The sequence below is a fragment of the Gambusia affinis genome, linkage group LG12 (genome assembly GCF_019740435.1).
Source record: "Gambusia affinis linkage group LG12, SWU_Gaff_1.0, whole genome shotgun sequence".
Lineage (NCBI taxonomy): Eukaryota > Metazoa > Chordata > Actinopteri > Cyprinodontiformes > Poeciliidae > Gambusia > Gambusia affinis.
The window spans coordinates 20,627,445-20,653,558 of record NC_057879.1 but is presented as its reverse complement, the minus strand read 5'-3'; the positions used below and the strand labels follow the sequence as shown (position 1 = coordinate 20,653,558).

The 26,114-nt window shown below is 36.4% G+C and overlaps 1 long non-coding RNA gene across 1 annotated transcript in view; it reads left to right on the top strand.

Annotated features, from left to right (window-relative positions):
• Positions 1-9,670: 9,670 nt before the first annotated feature.
• The window catches only part of LOC122840839, a 32,786-nt gene continuing 16,342 nt past the window's right edge, over positions 9,671-26,114 (top strand). Inside the window, exon 1 of the long non-coding RNA XR_006372296.1 lies at positions 9,671-9,760. This is a non-coding gene — a long non-coding RNA (uncharacterized LOC122840839). The remainder of the gene's footprint in view (positions 9,761-26,114) is intronic.

Genomic DNA, 26,114 nt, shown 5'->3' with positions numbered 1-26,114 from the left:
GTTAAATCAATTCTAGAAGATAAGTAAACTGAACAGCAGCTCAGGAAGACATTTATTCAAACTCTCAACACAGAAACCAACTAATTAAAATGACATTCTCAGTACAATTTACCAATTTCGGTAAGCATATGATGAAAAAAAACATTGCATTCTTTAGATTTTTTTATTCAAAATGTTTGTGAAGTACTAATGCTTCCTCAGATGTGTAAGGGCAAAATGGACAGACTAACATTTCCTGTCTGTCCAGTCTCTCAGTAAGCTGGGATTATGTTGGTTCCTAAATGATGAAAAATGTGTCATTTGCAAAATGTTCATGCCTGCAGCACAGAAGCTGATTGCACATCTTGACTAAACTGGTGTAGCACATTCATGACGGGCCACAATAATCATGTTTAATGCTCAACACATTGCCTGTTATGACTGAATCAGTAGAGCAGCATATATCGAGCAACAACGTCTTTCTAATTAGATGAAAAAATGCAAAACTGGGAGCTCCAGGAAAGATGTGGGATATATTACTAATGTTATGATTGCAATATGTGAAAACTAAGAAAGCAGCACTATTAATTTTGTGTCAGATATATTCCCTAAGGTGGACTTTTATGCTAACAAAAAATAAGCTTTTTTTTCTTCTGCTAAGCAACCATGTTTCAGTATTTATGTAGTTGGACTGTGAGTGATATTCAAAGTACTGCTGTTTTCCGGTGAGAGTCCTTTCTTTGGCACACGGTTGTTGTGTATGAGCCAGAGTTACACTTCCTTTGAAGACTGAGTTTGCTCCAGGCCTATGCTGTATGAATTATGCTCTTTGTGTCAATGGCTCCTAGTGGTGATTAATGAATTGTCAGTAAGACAAAATTCAAAGGTCAAAAGGTAAAATGCTTAAACTAAGAAACTTCCCTTTACCTTTGCCAGTAATTTTAGGCAAGAGGCTAATATAAATACAGCACATTACAAAACCATTTGTTTTGCAATGTGCTGTACTCTCAAAGTATTTTATTCAGATTTTATCTGACCACAACAAAGTGCATAATTTTAGTGTGCAATTTTAGTGCATAATTTTGTATAAACTGTTCTTTATTCTGGTGTAGCAAAATCCAATGCCTCCAGATGTGCCTTAATGCTGAATGCAGCTCACCTGTATGTAATTTAAACTCGGAATAAATCCAACTGTCCTGTGAAGGATTCTGAGGTTTATTAGAGAACAAAAGCGTCATGAAGCAAAGGAACACAGCAGACAGGTCGGGGAGAACCGTGTGGAGAGGTTCAAAGCAGAGTTGGCTTATTAAGCAATATTGGCAGACTGCTGTTTCAGACTACAAAGTCTGAAAATGAAAACACTACAGCACAACTTATAACAAGACATGGCTGATCACATAAACCGTCAGGGCACGCAAGACGACCATTATCTATAAAAGCATCCCAGAAATCTATGGGAAATCTGGAGAGGCTGAGTTAGCCGTAGCGCTGGTGAACGGCTGTGTTGACAGAATTACTTTTAGCTATACACTCCATACATCTGACATTTTTTTGGAAGAGTGGCAAAAAGAAAATCATTGCTGAAAGAAACCTCTACAGCTTTCATTCAGCAAATAGTGCCATGTAGAAGACATTATAATGAGGAAGAATGTGAAACAAGCGGGCATTTTTTGTGTGTATAGAGGAAGCATTGCATGGAGAGTGTTTAACTAATCATCAACCTGAATACACAGTTCCTACAATGAAACATTGTGGTGGCTGCATCATGCAGTGGGGATGCTCATCTTCAGCAAGGGCGGGGAAACTGGTCAAAGTTGAAGGGGAAATGGACTAAAAGCATCAATCATGAAATAAAAAACAGCCTAATCAAAGTCTAAATTTAAATGTGGATCTGTGGTGTGATGTTAAGACTATCTTACAAAGAAGGATGGGCAAAAGTTTTAGCCACTAGTTGTTCAAAACTGATAGTTACATAGTGCATCAGAACTGCAGCTGTATTGCTGTACATTGTGGTTCTACAAAGTTTTGAGGGTCTTAATATTTATTTCTATGAAGCATTTATTCTTTTCCTTCATCCTCCCAGTTATGTATTATGTTTATCACATAGAACCCCATAACATACACTGAAGAAACATAAAAACCATCCATGGGGTGTGAATAATTTAGGAAGGCACAGCTATGTTCATTGATGTTTTCTCTTTTGATTAAATATATCTAATAAAAAATAATCACAATTATGGATGTAAGTCATATATGTCTGTGAAGTGTCTGCTTCTGTGATCTGAACACCACTCATTTTATTTTTGAAACATTCCAAATATAGCTTGGAGACCAAAGAAAGAGTAGCTGAAAATCTGGAAGCTGCAACAAAAAAGAAGATAAAGCTGTCAATATGAGTGATTGATTTGTTATGGGATTGTAGAGGCTAGCTCCAGTCATTACAGTGCCAGGAAAGGTTATAGGAGCAACAGATGAAATAGTTTGGATTACAGTTATCCTCACCAGATTGGAAGTGGGGGAGATAAGAAAAACCATTTTTCTTGGGAGGAGTTGAAGCAGGAGGAGTTGTTTTTTTAAACTTTTTTTCCACTGTTCACTTAAGAGCTGTGGTAGGTGTTGCAATAAAAGGGAGAGAAAATTACTCCTTGTATCGTAAACGGACGTCCTGTTGAGAGGAACAAAACCTGCATTAAGAGAGAATCGTTTTAACGCTTTAGAGAGTTTTAGATCCCCTTCTACTCGTTTTCGTCACATTCAAGAATGTTAATTCTTTCATGACTTTGCTGGAACAGATGGACGACCTTTCTCTAAACAATTTTAATAAATAAATATATAAAAGGAATGTGGAATATTTGTCAATGTGCAGACGATGGCGAGGTGCAGTACTCATCTAAAAAAGTTGGGCTATGACAAGAATCAAATTATACACAGATGCACCAAGCAATCTGTTTGCTTTCTCAGGATATTCTGAGCAAAACAAAACATACATATGTATTGTGATAAACAATGCACACAGATTACTGTATTCTCTTTATCTCCTAATGCGGGGAGGGTAATGCAATTTTGGTTTCCATACAGTTAGAGGAATTACATTAAGAGAGAGAGAAATCCAATAGATGGAAGCAGCAGCAAAACCTTATCAAATCTTAGCTGTTGGAAAAAACTCTTCGCTCACACATGAGCATGTCTAGATGTATGGAAGTAAATATGTGCCATCAGAATTTGAATAAAAAATACCTCTGAAATTTGAATGTTGTATATTAGTGCTTACTTTTTCAGTATTAAAATAAATTCAGAATATATTTTTAACCTAAAAAAAAATTCAATGTCATTATTTTTGCAGTAAAAAATTTCGTGTAATTTTTTTACATGGTTGCAATTTTCAGTTATTAAAAAATTCACATTCCTATTTCAAAGTGATCAAATTTTCAATATACATATTTTTCACAGTTTAAATTTTCAGTGTTAAAAATTCAGCATATAAAAATTCAACTTTTCAAAATTCAAATGCAATATTTTCGTTGTCCTCCAATTCAACTTGCTCAAATTCGCCGTCTCAAATTCAGCGTCTAAAAATTCGCTGTCTCAAATTCAGCGTCTAAAAATTCGCTGTAAAAATGGCCAAGGTTACTTCAGGTCACAGACATTAGCAATGGATGTCCGATTCCAACATCCACCTAATCACGTGACACAACCGTCATATTGAAGAAATACCAGCATCACCCAGGCTGGCGACCATGGAGGCGAACGCAAACCCAACGGTGAGTTTAATGCTTTCATATTTCTATAGTATATTTTATTTTGTGCATGAAGTTTGATACATTATCTTAAAGCCTGATTTAAAACACGGGTTGGGCCGTTGTTAATCTTACAAATTGTAGATTTATTTGTGTTTTATATAGTTTCTATAATTTTAATGAGAGAAGAGCACAGTAGGATTGCCATCCCTTCTAAAAAACGGAATCGCCCCGAATACGAGACGCGATTTGTTCGGTATTTCTGTATGTCCGACAGTAACGCCTATCACATGCATATAAACATTTAGTGTAACAATAATTACAAAAATAAAACACAAGACATGTTAAGCTCAGCTAATGTGGCGGGAGCTAGTAAGGACCCCAGAACGCTTTGGACCATTGATGATGTCACGGTTGCCTAGAAACACTAGGGTGCAAAAGAGGGTTAGCAGTCGTGGTGAGCCGCTCTCAACCTGCGTCTTTTTAAAACGTCCTCAACCGATACTCTACCATGTCCTAGCAAAGATACAGGAGAGGGAAGACACACATGCCAGGCTGAACAGTGTCAGTGAGGATGAATGCTAGCAATTGTAAAAAAAAAATTAAGAGGGAAACTGAAGAAATTATACTGTCTCTTTATTCTTTAAAACTTATGGTACTGCAGTTTTAGTTTCTCTAGTGAAATAGAATGACACTTTCCATCTGCTAGATCCTTATTTTAATTTCTGAAAGGTGGGAACCCTACAGCACAGAGCTTTCCTGAGTAAAAGTGATCATTCTCATGAAGTGTAAATTTCTTTTTAACTAATCCTTTTTCAACTGCTACTTTGTCTTTTATATATTTTGTGACTACAGGGTAGTCAGGATGCTATTGTTGAATCTGCAAGCCACTTACTTAATTTACTAACTGAAAGACCACGGAGTGGAGGAAGAGGAGACATGATGAAATTCTGGACTGGATGGGAAAATCTGCCAGCAAGTCTGTCTGTGGAGATTGTTCGTGGAAACTACACCACATGCTACAAAACACTAAGAATTCCTTGTCACTACTGGAATTACAACTCTTTCAGTGAGGATTTTGTAGCATGCATTTCCTCTACGCAGTCTGGCTTCGGCTTGCTTTGAGTGATCGACCTGTTAAAAAAAATAAATAAATAAAAAACAATCTACATTTAAGCTGTAGCAGTTCTTTGTTTGTGAATCAGTTTGTTAAAACAAAACAGTTTTGTTGAAATGTAGAATCAATTCAATTTTCTGATTTTGTCAGATCACAAGTTCGATACATATGTTTAAATGTGATCATATGTATTACTCATTAGAGCGACAACATTGCTGTTACTCTAATTTCTCTAGTTTTGTCAAATTCAAAACTAGAGGAACTAGAATAACACAATGTTCAGAGTAGATATTTCATTTCTCTGAGTCAGTACTGTTTGTACAGGCAGTTTTAAATATGAAACTGAAATTGTTTTTTTATGCAAAATTTTATTGAATGTACTTAGATGAGTTCATATATGCTTTAGGTATTAGAAAATAAACAACATAAGACAAAACTTTTTCTGATTCTTATAATTCAAGTAATGTAAAGCAATACAACAATGTACAAATGTACCTAATGGGTTCCATTGAGTAAAGATAAAAACAAACAAATTACAAATTTAGAACATTTTTGTTCTCTAACATGTCTACCATAAAAGCACTAAAATTCACCTCTGTGGAAACATGATCAGCATTTTGCTTTACATTTCATAAATGGTGAATTTTTAAACTGGCACGGAAGCGTATTGCTGTCACAGGAAAAAAAATTGAGCGCTATCACGTTATAACATCATATGTATCTTATTAAAATGTGATAGTTATCTTGTTAAAACATGATTGCCTTCTGGTGATTTTGGTTGCTTGGTTACAAACAGCCGTTTGCCGTTATTCAGCTATTGTTATTAAAAAAAAATCTGAACATAAAATGTTCAGCAAATACATCTGAGCCTCCGTTATAATCTTTATAACCTCTGTCAAGGCACCGTGGGGTTCAGGAATTGGATGATGTGTACGACCAAGAACCCAGAGCAGGTTAGGAGTCATGTTGCTTCAGTTGGAAGTGGGTGATTGTCCCAGCCACTGCAGAAAGTATCCAGATCATCCTGCAGACATGGCAGGAAGACATAATGGCAACAGAAGAGGAGTGCTTCATTTGAAATGTCCAGCTATCCCTCTTCTTTAAGGTAGTGTAGCACGTCATAATAGATGCATGTTACAGCCGTCCACAGATCTCTCCACAGTCGCTCAGTCCTTCAATTATGGAGTAATAAACGATTAAAAACTGCCCTTCAAATCTCATCATATTGAAGACCACACAAAGCTAATGTTACTATAGACATTCAAAAGCATCACATATTGAAACTTGTCATTTGTACAAACCTTTGATTGTGCACACTCTTCCCAGATATAAAACTGCTTCTTCCTGCTCCAAACGATCACGGAGTCTATCAAAAGTATGATTCAGCAAAAGTTCCTTGAAAAGAGAAAAAGAAAAAAACATTTAAAAATTGTCAGTAAAATAAAAAATTTTGACATCAGTAGGTCAGCATTGAGAAGTCACAGTAATCTAAATTAAATTATGATATTTAATCTAAAATAAGTTAACAGATGTACTTACAAGCATATATTTTATTGAAAATGAGTTAAAATCAACTGAAAAAACAAAGGCGGTTGTTTATAGTGTTGCTAGGTAACAGAACGAGGTTTTAGGCAAAGTAAAAGAATGTAAATTAATATTGTATATCAACAATTGTCAGATAAGAGAAGCAGTATTTTGGATGATGTTGTAATGACGTCACCTGAACCATACGGTAGCTGATCAGAATGGGGTTGTGGTTATAATTAATGTCGGAAAGTGTTCACAGCCACTCTTTGAAGCACACAAGGCAGCGATATTAGCGGTAGCATCTCCTGAAAAATTACGACTTTACTAAGACTGCCTGTCTCAGTCTCACCTAAGACAACATACAAACAACCCAGAATGTCGCCACCCATCAGTTCTCTTTAAAGATTCTAGACTTGACCCAAGTGGTATTTCTTTTTGAAATAAAACTGGGGAAATTGGACGTGGGACAGCGGGAGGGCTGGGGGTGCTAGGAGGTAGCAAGATGTAATATGCCGGCACTACACGGTGTAAGATTAACAACGGCCCAACCCGTGTTTTAAATCAGGCTTTAAGATAATGTATCAAACTTCATGCACAAAATAAAATATACTATAGAAATATGAAAGCATTAAACTCACCGTTGGGTTTGCGTTCGCCTCCATGGTCGCCAGCCTGGGTGATGCTGGTATTTCTTCAATATGACGGTTGTGTCACGTGATTAGGTGGATGTTGGAATCGGACATCCATTGCTAATGTCTGTGACCTGAAGTAACCTTGGCCATTTTTACAGCGAATTTTTAGACGCTGAATTTGAGACAGCGAATTTTTAGACGCTGAATTTGAGGCGAATTTGGAATTTGAGCAAGTTGAATTGGAGGACAACGAAAATATTGCATTTGAATTTTGAAAAGTTGAATTTTTTATATGCTGATTTTTTTAACACTGAAAATTTAAACTGTGAAAAATATGTATATTGAAAATTTGATCACTTTGAAATAGGAATGTGAATTTTTTTAATAACTGAAAATTGCAACCATGTAAAAAAAATTACACCGAATTTTTTTTTACTGCAAAAATAATGACATTGAATTTTTTTTTAGGTTAAAAATATATTCTGAATTTATTTTAATACTGAAAAAGTAAGCACTAATATACAACATTCAAATTTCAGAGGTATTTTTTATTCAAATTCTGATGGCACATATTTACTTCCATATAGATGCTCTTCGCCACATCAACAAAACTCAGAGAAGTGGTCCACTTAACATGGAAATTGTCCTTTCATCTCTTCGGGAGGGAAACGCTGCAAGGAGGGTTTTGGGGAATAAGAACCAACTAATAATCAACAAAGAATATGGTGAACTTTCTCTTTGAGTTTAGGAAACATTTTTAGTCCACCCTCTGTGAACTCAAACCTTGCAATTTCCTGTCTCGCAATATTGGCTCTAAACCTGTCATAGTAAATTCAGTTAATATCTGTATTCATCTGCGCTTTTGTTATGTTCAGTATGGAACTGAGAGTCCCCCGCCCATAATTTCCTGCAACAATGTGGCACAAATTGCCAAGAAAAGACTTGTATGCCTGCTCTGATGGAAGATGAATGAAGAGTTTAAACCTTTACTTTGGGCCAAAGGGTCACTGTGAAGACATTCACCTCTGGTGTTCGTATCTTTCAAGCTTCATTGTGGCAGAAATATGGACACTGCCCTCCTCCTATCTCAGCACCACTGCTTTAGTCAGTTGACCTCAAAGACTATTTACATTAAATCACAAATTTAATAAGCCAGCCAGGAATTTATTTGAAATAAGTCATGTGAATAGGACTCGTGATTTGGTCTTTTGCTTCCAACCCATTCAGGAGTTGTGACACTTCCTGCTTCTGCTTCCTGATTATTAGTTCTTCACTCATGATGTAAATCCTTTACTTCAACCCTAAGAAAGACAACTTATTTCAGTTTGATTATAAAGTGCCAATTTATAACAAATAAAACATAAATCTATAGCAAAAGGTTAAAAGAATAATTTGTAATATAGATAAATCTGCTGGGCTTCTCATTAGTACACAGCACTGGTTGTACTAGATATTTTTGCTGCCTATCATTTTGACTGACAGGGTAAAAAAATTACAATCAAAATCTATATTTATCCATCAATTTTTAAAATGATAATTTAATTTTCTTTCAGTTTTAATTGATATTCAACAAGCTGAAACAAGAATCCACATCATGTCATCATAACACATTATGCAGATGATGCTTGACGCAGAACTTTTTCTCTGCAGTGACAAGTTTTGAAATCAGAGAACCTTTCTCTAAGTGAAAGAAGCCAGGACTGCCTGAACGAAGGGCAACCTGATCCCACAAACATTCAGATGATGAATGTCCTTCATATTTTTCCATTATCGTTTAAAGAAATGTGGAAAATATTCAGTTCACGTGACCCCTGTTACTCAGGCAACAGGTCTATGTCATGCTCCCAGAAACGACACACTAATTATTTATTTTACTTTTAATATTCTTTTATTTTTTCTAAATTATTTTGTGTATTTTTTTTTTTCTGGAAGACCCCATTATTTCTATTCTGAAACATGATGTTCCACCTAAACTTACAGGCGAGGAGAGCATCAGGCAGCAAAGAAGACCAAAAAGTCCATGGTAACTCTGGAGGAGCTGCAGAGATTCACAGATTAAGTTGGAGAAACTGCTGAAAGCATTAAAATTAACTGTGAACTCAGCAACTTTGCCCTTTGAGTATGAGAGGCAAGAAGAAAGGCATGAAAATACCTCTTTGCTGTTTGCATCCAGCTATGTGGGGAACACAGCAAACCTGTGACAAATACTGTTTCAGTCAGATGGCAAAAAAACATTAAAAAGTACAGCTTCACCATATTGCAGTAATTTGTCTTAGTCTACTGCGACAGACTGGCGATCTGTCCAGGGTTTATCCCACCTCTCGCCCGGAACGTAGCTGGAGATAGGCACCAGCAACCCTACCGAGCCCTCTAAGGGACAAGGGTGAACAGGAAATGGATGGATGGATGGATGTCTTAGTCTACCAGGTGATATTTCTGTAAAACTCTGAAATGTGACTTATGTTGGCATGAACAGGTTAGGATAGGTCTATGGACCATACAGATCATGTCCAATACATTTTTTTTTTTCACAAAGTCATACTTTGATAATGAGATTTTGATCTGATTAGTTATTTTGAACTCCTTTCAGAATGATCGGTTTTAGGGCCTCTTGTTACTTTAAATCTTAATAAGCTACTGATGGCCACGCCCCCCCAACTCAACATTTGCACTTGCAAGTGAAAATGGCTGCAAACAGAAGAGCAATTATACAGCCATAGCAGAAGAAGATCCTGCTGAACAATCAACAAGAAAGTGGTGTCTGAATGGTAAGTCAACAACAAAACACATGTTTTTTCCAGCAGCCATTTTTAGCGCATACTGCAGTAAAACCAGCTGAACAAACATGCTCAAACTCTGCTTGTTGTCTGGGAACATAATGGGCTCTGTTAGGGTTGCTAGGTGAGAGCCAGTGCCTGCTGATTTTTGATATTATATACTGTAGGTTTTGAAATGGCTCGTTTTGCTGGCACCAAAAAACTTTAACTTATTGCCTAAATCATTAGAAGCACTGGAGTAGATACATCTGCTGGTAAAATGGCAACATTTGAACAAGTTTAAGGAGTGTAAGTATGTTTGCACTGTATTTAGGGAAATATTTGGCTTCTTCACTTGTTATTTTTTTAAATAAACAGCCTCCATATTATGACTTGTGTAAAAGAGCAGATTCCCACTAATTAGATGATAGTGATGGAGGCTTAAAAGGTAACCATTTGAATCTTTGACAGCAAGTGTTACAGCTTCCTGTGTGGAAACTGCTTCTTGTCCACATGAAGTAAAATGAAGCAAACACCCAGAAAATGATATGCATAGTTTAGGCTCTTAGAGGGGACATCAGAGAGCCCACTGGCTAAACCAAATCTAATTAGGTTTGCAGTAAACCACATTATTGCTTCATTATCGCTAATTGACCTCTAGGAGACCTGTTACGGGAACACTAGAGAAGATGCCTGTATGCAGACAGAAACATTAAAGGGCTATGTTGAGAAGACTACAAGGAAGTGAATGGAAAGCCCATTAGAACACATTACCTCATTGAATGCACACATATTTATCCCCGAGGACGACTCCAGTGCTTTCCACCTCTGAACAGAGACCATCAAAAATCTGATGTAGCAGCTAATAAACACACTAAAAAAATCAAGACTTACAGTGGGGCGTCCTGAAATCAAAGGGCAGCTGGAGAAGCTGATCTTCCTTTACTTCAGATGTATGTTGCCCAAGGCATGCCTTTGAATAAGCCTCGACTTTCAACTAAAGATGGATCAGGGGATTTTGCGAGGGTGCAACAGTGTTATCTGACAAAGACAGTTTTAGGTAAATGTTATATGTGGTGTGTCCTTTCAGGTTAAACGATGGCTTTGAAGCAGTTCAAATCAAGGTCACAGCGAACTTCACAAGCAGCTATTTAAAATAAATAAATAAATCATATCAGGCAAAATTTGCAATACACTTGCTTTGTTTTAGACTCGCACACAAACGCATCCAACATAAAGGCAAAGAAGAAGGAATCCCCTTAAAACATCTCACATCAATGGGGTGCAGTAGCTCCAGGCTCACTCCTATCTTGCCTCATTAAATTCTCATACAACCCTCATCAAAACGTATCTTTCATCCAAGACTCAGATTAGGTGCTGTGCGACAGAATAGACTGAAATACAACCAACAGGATCTCATTCCCCGGTCTGTGTGCCGGAGATGGACGCTTGCTACTAAAGGTGGAAAAAACGGCTTGTTTTTGTTTCCTCCTTAAAAACAGAAATGCATTCTTGAAGATATGTAGAGCCTTTGAAGTTAATCTTTTGGCAGCAGCTGGTGCCAGCGTGGTGCATGGTCATCCACTGAAGTATTTAGCTGCATCCAAACAAAGTTGAAAAATAGGACAGCTGTGAAGGAAAACAATTCAAGCAAAAAAAGCATTATGTGGTAGGTTCATTCACAAAGCTCCCTCTGAAAGTATCACAAATCTAAAATTCATGTCAGAGCTAAACTGTCTTCAGAGTGTGGATTTCAGTTGGCAGGATTTGTGTTATGAACAGTTGGTATCTTTGCAAAGAAAAAACAAAACAAAAAAAAAACAGGAATTTTGACAACCTCAGTTCTTAAAAATAAAAATCTGAAATGTGTAGCATTTTTAAGCATCACTTCTGTGTAGAATTTTTTTTTTTCGCTGCAGCTACAGGTATTTTGTTGCATGTGGCTACCAGCTTTGCACATCTTTGCAAAGTAGCTCAAGGTCAGTCTGGCTGGATGATGAGCTTCTGTGAACATTAGTCTTCAAGTCCTAATCTTGCTTCTCATTTGCATTTAGTCTAGGCTTTGAGCCATTCAACCACATAAATAACTACAACCACATCTGAATAGCTGAAATTCTAGAGATCCTGTATAAAAACTATTAAAACTGCCTCTTTTAGTAATGTAAATACTAAATATACCTTTTTAAATGGACTTGAACAGTGGAAACTGTAAAGGAGAAACCAGCATTTATGGTCTTCCATATCTCTGCTCTTGGCTATACAGTCAATTAGCGGAATTGGAAATGAATGCTGCTGCTGCGTTGGCTGCTTGGCAAATACCATCTAATATTGTGTCAAGTAGTGAGGTAGTACCTAGGTATTTCACCTTCAGAAGTATTTTCTTTTGAATGGCTTAGATATGCTCTACAAATAAATCTGCACTTAGGAAAATAAATTCACAACTGGGTAAATCCACAACTCCTGGCTCACAAATAGGCAAGGATAAATGTAAATAAATTTAGTTGTTTTTTAAATGGAAAGTATCTTTGTGCAACCTCTTGTCCATTTTGTTTCCCTTCAAGGGAGCAATGCAAAATGCAATTGATTTACTACAAAAATGTAAACAGAAACATTGACAAAACGTCCACTCAAAATCATTGATTAACCTCACTGCCATTTCATGCAGTTTGAAACGTCATCTAAGCATCATATTTTTACATTTGAAACACATTGGATGCTATCATTTTGCATTTTACTTCTTCTCAGTTGAAGAGGAGCCCATTAAGATATTATTTATGCTTAGATGGCCAGTGTGTCAGTATTTTTTAAATATCTGATATGACCACAACCTGCTTATATTTATTTTCTGTCTATGTTAAGATTTTGTATAATTCTGTTATGGCAGGCAGATGAACTGCTGTCACAATCATTCCTGTCAGGTGGTGGCGAAAATGATAAGTAGATGTGTGTAAGAGACAAACACGATGTCAAGGAAATGTCAGCATTTTTTACACATTTATTATCTTACTCCATTTTTGTTATGTACTATTGAAATGCTGCTGAAAAGCATTTTCCTGCTTGCAGATATCTTGTTTTTACTCTTTTGTCACATTTAACCTGAAGCACTGTAGTTCAATCCACTGCTTAAAAAACACATAATGAAGATTTTGATGTGACCTATACAAAGTCTGATCATAGATCCAGATGAGATGCTGAGGTTTGACATTAAACAGGCAGCTCATGCTGAAACAGGCTTTCAGCAGAAATCCACTAATCGAATTTAGTGCTTTTTAATGCCAATTTAATGACATTTTTAACCTTCATAATTCCTTCAACAGTGAACACAAAAAGTTCATGAGTATTTTAAGTTATTTTGATGCTATTTTATGCACTAACTGTAAATGCATGAACTTTGAATACATTTTTGTTGTTCCAACAAAAGATCAAATTATGTGCCTTAGTTCACAAACTTTTCCTTCCAGTTCTAACTCAACATTTTTTCAGTTAATTGCGTCCCGGTATCTTTTCCTCATACTGTCGGATTTTGTTATTTGAGCCATCGTTGTGCTGGTTTGTTTTGCTCAGCTAGTTGATCAGCTGAAAGATGACGCTCATCGCCATCAAGATCCTGTTCCTTTGAAGCATTCCCCTTACCAGCTAATTCTCCCTTTCCTGCCTTAGAAAGGTTTTTAGCCATGTTTTCAGCCATTTCCACTCCTCTTCAACTCCAGTCAGCTCAAATGGCAAAAGCTATATACCAAAGAAGAGGGGAGGGGAGTACTTCTTCTACCAAAGAAGAAGAACTGAATACATGTTCATGAAGTTTTTCCGCCAACGTGTAGTCCTCCCAAAATAGTGCAATAACTAGCTGGAAACCTTTGCCGAAATGGGACCCTGTGTTAAGCTAATGTACATTTCTGACACTAATTCATAAAAATCTCCAATGAGCGAGTCTGACCGAATAATTCAGAATCAAAAGAGATGAAATCTGTAATGTGATGTTTCATGGTTCTGTAATATTAACAGCTCTATAAGTTTCAGGTACTACGGATCATCATTAACATTTCTGCAGGATGTTTTAAATACATGTAGCGCACACACTGAAGGGATGAGGTGACTCTGGGCCTTGTAACACAGCAAACGTAGACCTGTCTTCAAATCACAGAATGAGTCATGTTTTATCCTTGGACTGAAAAACAGAACATTTCCCAGGAGAGGTGTTTGAAGTTTAGACATGAAGAGGGAATTGTTTACTGACAGCTCTGATCTTTAAAATTACATTTTCCTCTTAGAAAATTTTATAATCTTTGAGGGTGGTAAATTCTCTGTAACACTTCTGTATTTTATTGCTGAAACATTATTTTCATGTATTGTTTTATGTATGGATTTCTGCCTGTATGCTTATGAAGTTTCTTGCTTGACAAACTTGAGAAAGCAGCTTGGAATTGGCAGAGAAAATCTGGATGAAAAAAATTTCTCTGAATCTAACTGTAGTTTTACTTTTTGAATCTGGTTACAGTCTAATTGAAATCTTTGCTAAAAAGGCTCATGCCTGGCCCAACATAATGGTGTCACAGGATCAAAGGAGGGTTAAAAATAGAACACTAAAAAACCTGCTAGAGGCTGCAAAGAATTTAGGAGTAGAATCAAAGTTCTTCTTTGGGTCCATTCCAATCTCAGCTTGGTCAAGTCAAAGTCCAGACCTACTGTAAATCTAAAACAAAAAAAGCTTGTGAGGTATGAATAGTTTTGCAAGGCCCTGTTTTTGTTTTTAATCTAAACTAAATTCAGCATCACGCAGCAATGGTTTGCAATATCTTTCAATCACCATGCACTCTTTGCAGTTTCAGCACATGAATATTCATAGGTCTGTATTATTATTCCATCCGTGGGGAAAATGTGGATGTTTATCATGGACTGATAAGCTAACAGAGATTAGCAAGCATGAACATTAATAAATGCTGTTGCATCCAACAGCAACGCTCAATTTCACACTGTGGTGCTCCTTAACAAAGACTGATCTCCCATCATCCCACCTTTGTAGTTGCTGAATAGACTCGCATTGTACTGTTCCATGAAAAACAAGTCAATAGCCACTTGAGTTCAGGAGGACAGAGATTTTCTAAGAGGTGCTCTTGGATAGGTGGGGGGGAGGTAAATATTTTTTCTTTACCACTATTAGTCTGACACTTGGTGCATTGTTTGCCCTAAACTTGCTGACATGTGAGACTTCTCTCTGTGCCTTCACTTTCAAATCTCTGCCGATAAAAGCATCTTCAAGATGAAATGAAAATGGGCCCTAATGGTTATTCTTAATGGCTATCCTCGGATCTGCAGTGTAGCAGCAGTGACATTCTGTTTTAATTATCTCAAGAAGAAATAGAAGTTAGTCTTTTTTTCCCCCCCAACTAGCTGCCTACCGAGCTTCCAGTAATGAAGAGTGCCATCTTACTTCATTCTACTCTATTGTAAATGTGTGCAGTCCTGCTTTTAGTGGATTTTTTTGTCTAAAAATCTTCCAAGTACCGTCGATGTTCATCAAACAACATACTGATGTTCAACAATCACAGATAAGTACTTGTGTTATGTTGTAATTTCAAACTGATGTCTGAGTAACACCACATACAGTAGCTTTTACAGTAATCATGAGTACTTGTCTCCTATATGCTCATGTATGGGCTTCATAAAGTAGTATCAGACTAGATCATTCTTAACACGCCACACATGACAGAAATGTCTCATTAGACTATCTTTAGAACGGTCACAATAAATGTAGCATGTTTAAGATTGTCAAAAGTGGAAAATTGAGTCAGAAATCGGCATAATTGTCTTGTCATATGAACTAGACATTAGCCAGTCTGGTTTGGGTACTCCTATATTTATTTGCTCTTGTTTGAAAAAAGATAATTAGTTCAGATTTCTCTAACTTTTTTTTATTAAAGTAAGAAATATATTATGGTTAAAAAATCCTTTGACACTAATATAGAAAACAAGAAACCTAGGGCTGATTACAGAATCTAAGAGAAGCCTTTGGGTGAGAGCAGAAAACCACACCTGGCTATATTTTCAAATGATGAACTGCTGATTTGTAGGCTGGACCTTATCTACACATGAGGTAAGAGTATTATTACAGTAATAGCCACCTTCGGCATCAGCCCAGGTTGATAATATTTCTGGAAAATCATTATGGTCTGTGTTCTCCCTTGGGGAACATCCCACAGTGGAGAAAATAGGAACTGTGGAATGATGCTATCAAATGATCTAATCACTTCAACAAAAACCAGAAAGTGAAAAGTGATTTCTTGTCCATTCTGTGTTAGTGTGCTCGATACACCATGGAACAAATAGTGCAGGAATAATATCTGGCTGGTTAAAATTCAGAAGTTGTTTTTTTTTTTTTTTTTTTATGTGGGTGGTGGAGCTAAGTAGTGTTATTAGCATGATATCTGTGCATGGACCAATCTCTATGTGCCTCATACTCGAATTCTGCCTGCATTGTTTGTGAGGAAGTAATCAAATGCTACTTATCTCCATCCTCATTATATTAAACAGAAATCTCAGTCACATATGCTTCTTGTAGACAATGGCCACAGATGGGTGATTAGTTGTAGAGGCGACTCTTTTATTTGACCAATTGAAATTGAGCATTAGGCCAGCGAACAAAAATAAGAGCTGCAATCAGAAAACCTTTCGAGCTTTCAGGACGTAATCTCAGTGAAACCGTTTAAAATGTTATTTAGAAAATGGCAATAAATCCACAAATATGATATATTGTACATTGGGAAAGCTTAGTTTGTGCTACTTTGAAGTTTTTTATATTGCGTTGCATTGTAATAAATATATAATATATAAACACAAAGATAACAGTGAAGTAGAAATTACGTTGTTTTTGACCTTTTTATTGCTGGTTGATCAATGCATTTAGCTACATGAACTGTGAATTTTAGAAGCAGCTGCTTCAATTATTATGGATCTCGTTACTGTTACAGGTTACTTATATTCTTGTATCTTTATTATAAAATCCATAGAGTAAAGATTGTGGAAATTAAATGAACATCACTATTTTCAGATCTTTTATTGGTAAAAACATTTAACAATAAAACAAGAATTTTTCTTCCACCTTATGTAGGTTTAGTCTGTTGTAAAACTTTTTTCTGGATGGATGGATGGATGGATGGATGGATGGATGGATGGATGGATGGGTACCTATAGATCCATCTCTCTAAATCAGGGGTCTCAAACTCCAGTCCTCGAGGGCCACAGTCCTGCAGTTTTTAGATGTGCCACAAGTACACATCTAAAAACTGAAATGGCTTAATTACGTCCACCTTGTGTAGACCAGTTCTCCAGAACCTTAATTATTCCATTCAGGTGTGGTGCAGCAGAGGCACATCTAAAAGTTGCAGGACTGCGGCCCTCGAGGACTGGAGTTTGAGACCCCTGCTCTAAATCTATCTGTACAGAAGTGTGTGTTTTTAATGACTCACTTTTCAAGAAGGCTATGCAGCAGACAGGCTATCCCAAAATGCTGTGTAAAGCGGATTTTCCAGCCAGTATTTTGAGAGGTATTAATGGCTTTGTGAATATTTGGATGATTAGTCTTAGCGCCGATGGATAGCGAGCATTAATCATACTTTCTGATCACACTGATGTGAAGAGGATCTCAGCACTCTTCTCAGAGAGCCTGTGGAGGTCACTAATTGAAGTGGGTTGGGGGTCTACAGAAAGTGTGATCCTGTAGCCTGGATCCCAGAGAAGTGTTGATGAATCCTGAAATAAGCGTTTCTGTCTATGCATCTGAGCCAATGTGCATGTAAAGTATCTGTGCACAGAGCAGAGTAAAACATTTTTAATATTCCACTCAAGAATCTTAAAGACTATTGTTAATGTTCCATCAAGGGCAAAAACCAATGTCTAGGGTTGGTGGATTTACTGTTAAATCAACGACAATCCATTTGTAATAGCCACTGCATGTAAATCCATCTGGATTAATGTTCCTCAACTAATGTAAGTGCCAAGTTAACAGCTTCCCGTCCACACACCATCATATTAGAAGGCTGAAATACAATCCTTCTGTTGCCAGGGGTTTGTCCACATTAAGAAAGAAAAACATTTCTTTAGTTTCCGATATTTTATTTATTTATTTTTTTCATTGCTTAGCACAAATCTCTACACACTGAATAAAATACAATTGTTATTCTAACTAAAAGATACTTCAAGATTTTGTGGAATAAAATAATTATTCACAGTATGTTTACTTTTATTAGAAGTTTATTTAATGTTAATCTTACAATGTTTAATCAGTTTATTATATTTTACTCAGACTTACAGAGTCATTGTTTCTCTTCTAGCCTTCAGAAGTTTGCTCCAGTGCGATAAGTAAATAATTGTCATACCTCCGGAGTGACAGACCAGACCCAACGGCTGAGTGATTGTTATTAGGCACAGAATATTCTGCCTGAAACTGGTTTTTAACTAAAGGTTGCATTTTTCTCACTATGTGTATTAATCTGATGAGCTTTTTTAGAATATCAGCAATGACACCCTGTCTGTGTGCGAAGGGCATCAAACAGTATATATAGAGAAGTGATTCCTTTCTCTGTTCTGGGTTCTCCATCTGTACAGATGTAATAAATCTGTGTTTTGTTCTCTCTTTTTAACAAGGTTTGGACTTTGATCATTTCTCGCACTTGACAATTTCAAATCAACTAATTCCAAATGGCAGAATATTTATTTTGTTACCAAGCATATTTTCCAGAGTTCTTATTTCTATATTGTTTCGGTTTCAATTTTGCAGTTTCAGATAAATGCTGCAAAGTGAAACAATCACACATTAGACAAAGACTGCCCTAAGTGAAAAATATAAGCTTTTCATTTACACATTAAATATTAGAAAATGTCTTTCTTTTCACAGCTACATTGGGTGCCATACATGATGACATGATACATGATATTTAATTAATAGAGACAAAACAAGGGTTTAGCAATATTCTTGGGAAATTTTTTTATCAAATGAAGTAAAATGAGTCTCAAATCATACTATAAAAATAAAAAAATCTGTAGTAATACCAGGTTCCTTTAGAAAACTGTGAATTAGGCTTTCAGCACAGATACAAAGCTACCAACCAGCTATGCTATGACATCCAACTGCATTTTGTTTTTTGGAAGTCACTTTTATCTTGTATGTTACTCTATGCCAAAATGTTGCCAAACAGTTTTAAAATCTTGACGTTTTCTAAAGCCTTACGTAGCCAAGTGTTTTCAGCCTGTCCATGCATTCATTAATGGATTCTGTTTCATTTGCATTCTTTTAAAATCCTCAATATAGATGACATACCTACATATATATCATTAGACCACAGTCATGCCTTTTAACTAAAACAATCTTTGAATTGTCCATGCCAACACTTCATTTGAACGACTTTCAACATGCTTGATTTCAAACAGGGATATGGAAAGGGGATCCACGCTTTCATTATATACTTGTTTGACTACTGTAACACTTTATACACTGGTGTTAGTCAGACTTGTTTTTTACAGCTACAGTCAATACAGACTGTTCACATTTCCCTTGTGCTTGCTTCTCCTGCTTGGATCTGTTTCTTTTATATTCAATTTTAAATGTCATTCCTGACAGGCACCTCATGGACAAGCTGCTGTATCTTCCTGAACTCCTGCTGCCTCATAAAAACCCATCTTAATAAACTGGAATATCTTTGCAAAGTTCATTTATTTTAGCTGTTTACAAGAAAAATAGAAGCCCATATATTTCATATATTCATTACTCAATGAGCAATGCATTTCAAAACTGTTGCAGGGCATTCTTGAGAAGATTTTTAGTATAAGTGAGCACTCTAGACAGCTAACTCCCTAATTAGCAAACCTTTTTTTCATGACCTCCTTGCAGAGGGGGAAACGGACTGTCTGCTGAACAACTGTCAAGTCAGCAGTCTTTGACTCAAGCTATTATATAAGCATGAATGGATAAAGGTAGTCATAATTTTGTTTTAAGTAGTTATGCATGTTTTACTTGTTCATTTAACTGTTTACTTTCGAAACCTTTTTAAAATATCTTTCACCATTTAATTCACATGTATGTACTATTTGTGATTGAATCAGTTGAACACATTATAGCTCTTATCTCATTCACTGTGGTAACAAGCAGTGAATACATTAAACACTATGCTTCAATGAGGGAGTTAAATGTTACAGGTGTGAATTTTGCCACATGCACTGAAAATTACCCTTCCTATTGAAGCAACCAAGACTGTTTTTTTTGTTGTTTTTTTTCAGAATCATTTTGGAAGCGCCTGGGTTGTGCTGGAGAAATTTCTATACACACTTATCCCTGCGGAGTTGTTTGTGGAGGAGACTAGATTCTATCTCCAGCAACAGGCAGGGAAGAGTCTATCATTGAGTAACCCAGATACAGAGGACAAACAGCCATGCATGCACTCATGACTAATGTCAAGTTTATAGAGACCAATTTACCCCAGTAGTCATGTTTTTGGGCTGTGAGAGGAAGCTGGGGTACCCAGAAAGAATCAACTTGTACATGAAAAGAAGAGACAAACTCCATCTGGAAGCATCCAGGATAATCTTGCTGCTCGGCACCAGTGCTAAAAACTGGCACAGTGGAGCACCAATGCTATTAACAAAACTCTTTTTAATCATTTCTCTCTAGTGTAAAGGAAGTCTTTTAACTTTTGATTGGGTTGCTCTGGAATGTACTAGCAACTGGGTTTTACCCCACCACATACCCAATGACCGCTGGAGACACCTTCATGTTATCTTGCACAGATTAGCAAAATAGACCATGGGTGGATGGAATATGGCACCTTAAAAACTGCTTCATTGGTCTTTTATCCCCTATGAGGCTCAGTGTTGTAATGCTCAACGTATCTATTTCAAACAAAAATTAAAATGTACACATATTGACTTTTCTTCAGGGTTTTTACCCAGCCTTAACGATTACATCCTTTTATCCAGTCATGGAATGCTACTCCTATTGTTTGTTAAAGCTCAGATTCTGGGAGGATAGCATAGGTATTTTGTAGAAATTTTGAAATGGCTCTTCAAAGCAAGGTGTGGCCCAAGACCAGTCTGACCATTTGCTACCACCAGCATTCCCTTTAGGATGATAATTGGAGCACAATATGTTGGTTAGAGAGTATGAACAGGTGCCAGCAGTGAAACATAACCCATTGCTCCACACCCAATGTCCTAAATTTGTTTTTGCGACTTCAAACAATACACGAGACACAAGCAACACCCATGGGGCTTCAAAGTATGGGTGAGAACCTGCATATTTGGCACGATGTGTGACTTTGATGTGTACCAAAAGTTGCATGTTTTGCAATTATGTTGCTATTCATAATTTTCTATTGGTAAAAAGATAAGAAATCAATGAGGCAAATTCAGATGTTTTTTACTGAGGCAAATTCTTCTACGTTACTCTGTCAACAGCTCACGGGAAATTCTGCCATCGAAATCAGCATTGTAACACTGTAACATTTTCCTAAAATATTACAAAAATAATTGAATATTTTTGTAATATTTTTATCTCCAAAGTACTCCTATAAATCACCTTAAAGGTTGAGCTTTTTTTTTTTTTTACCTGTTTTTGTATGGCCGTGTCTTTCAGGATTAAGTGAGCTCACAAACTGAAGCTGTGAATCTGATTCGACTTTCGGCTTTCTGACCAGTTGCAGTGTTCAGCAATATTTTCACACTGAGCTTACAGTGGGGCTTCCTATTATAGTGGCATGAACACAGATAACAGCAGCACTGTTGGGTGCAACTGACTGACTTTTTAAAAAAACATTCCTGATGCCTCTAGGCTAAGCTATGCTACCCGTGTTGCCATTTTGCCTACATTAAAATCCACCACTGGCTCCGTCTGATCATGTTCTTTATGCAGATCATGTTCATTCTGCTGTCTGTTTCAGGCATGAAGATATTAGAGAAGGTCTCACAGGAAGCATCCGAAGTACATGATCCTCTTTAGATGCAGAATATGGCGTTTATATGCATGTCCTTGTACTGTTGGTTTACTGTTCAGAAATACATTCAGGTTGATGACGAATTTTACTTGCTGAGTAAACAGTCCAGTTAAGAACCTCAGCCAGATTTAATGAGAGGATTTTAATTTGAGACCAGTTCTGAAAATGCGAGCAGCTTCAAGCGTGGCTTATTTCTGGAAGACAGTGACCTTGGAAAACGTCTATAAAGTTTTCTAGCATGGGACATGTTAAAATGGATTAATTTCTCTCTGTCTGAAGCGCCAATTAAATTTGGAATTAAACTATCACAGAGTTCTTAGACCTCAGATTGGACTCAACAGCTCTCACCTAACAACAATAAAAGAATGTCATCTAGTTCACAGGCAAATAATTAAGGATTATCCAGCAAGAGTGTGTTAATTATGTCTGCAGCAACAACGGGATCAGCCTGATGAGGGGCTCAGCAATGATTAGATAATGACCACTGGCTTTTGACTGGAGTAAATGAAAGTGGTTGTGTCAGATACGAGCGTACTGTAGTATTGTGCATCATTATTTTTGCTGGGTTGATGTGATGCATACAGTAACATAAATTCATATTTCGCAAGCTTGACATGATAAGGCTGAACAGTCATTATAGCTCATGAATAATATACCAATTCTTCACCCACTGTGGGCTGTATTGATCTGTTTTGAAGAGATTTGCTTGAGCTCCTCATTTTAAGCTCCTGAGTTTCTGCTGCTGCTGATGTAAAGATATGGGCTTTATATTGAACTTGCTATCATTAAGTGCACTTTGCAAAGTTGAGCATATTTTTCTTTCAAGTCATTAACTTGATTAATAGATGTTCAGTCTATTCTGGAAGCTTGGGTCAGGCTCGCGCTGAGGGGCCTGCTGCTGAGAAAGAGACCTCTCTAGCTGGAAGCCGTCAGAGTGAAGGGAGAAACTTTTCTCCTGTTTCAACCACAATTCCAAGAGAAAGCTTCTGCCTTCTAACTGACCAGCAGAAAGACAGAGTACAATGAATAATTGATTCCTTTAGATGGATAGATTTCCCTCTGTCGAGGATTACTTCAGTTGTGTGTTGTATTACCTGGAAGGAGGGGTCCATTGTTCATCATTTGGTTCTAAACCTTTTTGTGCCACTTCAAGCTTTGGGTCTAAATATTTTTCATTTATGTTTCTTCAGAAAATCTATAGCTATCCAGACGTCCACGAGTAAAAACGTGACTAAAATCATAACTTGTAGAAATTATTCCTCAGTTCATGCTTCGAAAATATTACTTTACAAATAAATGTGGCATCCTGAAGTCTTGAAGACAAATTTTAGAAGAGAAGAAACAGAAACAAACTTCTTGGTTGAATGAAAATTATTTTAAATCCTCTCCCAGAGGTACGAATAGTTTTGTGCAGTATGATGTTGATTGTTGTAAATTCACTAACAGATAGCTTCTCACATTTCATGTTGCATAGAAATACCCCCTTTGTTATTGCTCTAATCATTGCTGATAAAGAAAAGATAATAAGCATGACTCATAGCTCATTACTTCCAACACATAAAATCTAACCAGCAGGTCACTTTTACTTACTGTACTTTGACTGGCACCATCATTATCTGTCATATTAATAAAAAGTTTTTTTTAATTCCACATTTATCTGTACAGGTAAATATCACTGAGGGCTGAGGTCTTTTTTAGAGTAACTTGCTTTTCACTGAACATGATGGGACGAACATTGTGTAATAATGCAATTCATTGGCCACTTGTGTATAGTCTGCATATTGGCCATTGATTGAGGAGATGCAGCAACAATACATGCGTTCAGTCATTGGATGGATAGATAATATTAACCATAACCTTCACTTCTTAACGGCACCATTTTTGTTTTTAACATTCTTGACTATGTCTTTAAGGTGCTTCACTCCTTTTTTTTTTTTTAAATTAGATTTGCTGTAATCATTCCATAAAATTTTCCCCATGTGAGAACTTCTCCTTCATTAACCAGTCATGCTTAGCCGATTACTTGACATTTAGCTCGCATTGAAAAGTCTTTAATTTCAATCCACCAAGAGGACTTGTGATATTTAGCAACTCCTGGAATTTATATTGGCAAATATAAATATCCATGATTCATTAGATGTGTTGTGAAATATGTTAATACACCTAAAGAAGCATAAATGAAGGTGTGAAATGAATGACTGCACCTTTGAGATATAAATAAATATATATATATATATATATATATTTGCAAAAGTTAATTCATTTGGACTTAAAACTAGCTTTAAATCAACTAATCCTAACATCAAAGCATCAAATCACATTAAAGCTCCACATGTAAAAGGAACATATTTATATTTAAAAGAGGGATCCATCTATTATAGTAATGCCTGAAACTATACATTTTGAAAAGACAAATAGTTTTGTTTTTGCTGCAGTTGTTTGAAAATATTTTTGGTTTTATCCAACTCTTAAGGTGGGGTGAGGGGAATAAATCTGTACTTTTCAATATTTTACTCATCCAGAAAGTATTGACAGTGCTTCACTTTTTTCACATTTTGCTATGTTACAGCTTTATGATAAAATTTATCAAGTTATTCTCTTTCCCCAAATTCTGCATGCAAATAACCCATTATAGCAAGTAAGTTTTGAGATTTTTGCAAATTTATTAAAAATAGAAAACCAAAATCATATTTAAGTATTCGCAACCCAAAATTAAACTTGGTGGCAAAGTGAAACTGTGAATACTTTCCAGATGCACTATTGAGAAAGGTCTCCTTGAACAGGTTAAGTTTGCAATGATATCAATGTTCTGCACAGCATTAGTTCCAGCTAGATTAGCAACAAACACTTATTCTTATGCACGTATCAACAAGGCATCATGGATTTGTATTTTTTTTTAAATTTAAGTTCAGTTGGATGCAATTGCATTCTGAAAAAAATTGTGTGATTGTGAGCTAAAAATTGCTTTTACAAGCATCAAAGCGTATCAGCATGACAAACATTTCTGATAAGCCTGCTTCTCAGGTGAGTGACTTTGTATTGACTTTATTCTGGGTCTCAACATTGCGCTTAAGAGTTTAGGGCTGCACAGTGGTAGCATAACTCCAGCGTAAACAGAACAATGTTTTCCTGTGACCTCTTGTCTTCTCCCTTAGGTGGGAAGGGAATGAAGCGTACCGTGACATTGAGAGACGGTGTGAACATTTAAGTGGCACCAGACACCTTCAGTGATATGCCACATAGAAAATTTAGCACCTCTAACACAGCTCAGACCAGGACTATTTCAAAGTTGACAGCAGAGCTGGGGTCAGAGAAAGGTAAAAGAATGAATATGGCAGCGTGAAACGTGTTGGGGAGCAGTCATTTTACACTTTTATGTCCATAGTGAATAATGAATGAAGGGAACAGCAAAAGAAAAAGGTTAGAAACTCAGCACAACTTCATTCTCAGGGTGTTGTTCACTTCTTTTTTTGCATGAGAAATAGTGTTGATTTTTTTCATGGGTAACTCGAGAAGCCTTTCAGTCAGCAAAACAACTTATTTGCCATTTTTCTTTCTTATTTTCCTTTCACATTCTCAAGTTCCTTTACTTTATTGCACCAAAATCTGGACAAAAGACAGAAAATCGCTGTTGTACAAAACTTGCTGATATCAAAAATGTCATTCGATTCTCTGTTTTGAGCTTAAACACTGGTATGAAATTTATCCACTCCTATAAGATGAAAAACCTTCTGAGAGTCTTTTATGGCCACAGTTTATCACAGGCAAGGTTCAACCTGTGATTCTTTTTCTTTCACTGTGAAATTGCTGGTAAAGAGAGGCGACCTATCGGATTCTCCACTTCTTATCCAGTCATGGCCGATCCAGGAAGCTGAACCTTGTGATCACTCATCTCAAAAAGAATGAAAATCACTTTGTGATATTGTCTTCTGTGCAGAAAGAGCTTTCTGTCGAGCTTGTTTGGAAAGCATTTATGTAATCAGTGCACTTAGCAAAGAGCATTGTTTGTGATTTCCTCTTGTTTTTGAAAATGATCAATCAAACTTTATTCACTTTTAACCATACTCAGCTAGTTAAGACAACTAAAACTAACTAAGCTTATTTTATGTTTTGAAAATGAGATGAAAATATTTAAATACGGCATTTCTTTTCTTCTACTTTTCAGAAATATTTGCAATCATGAATGTAAAAATTGAGATTTAAATGTCCTGTGAAGTGTTCCGGAACAATAAAGGCTTTTTTGCCATTATCATAACCATTAGCTTCCTCCATCTGATTAAAGTCATGACTCCAAAATGTTTATATTACTCCCAGGCAGCAAAAACTCAAATTAAACCATGAATAAACAAACATGAACTTACTCAAAGGTAAAGGCAGGTTGAAAT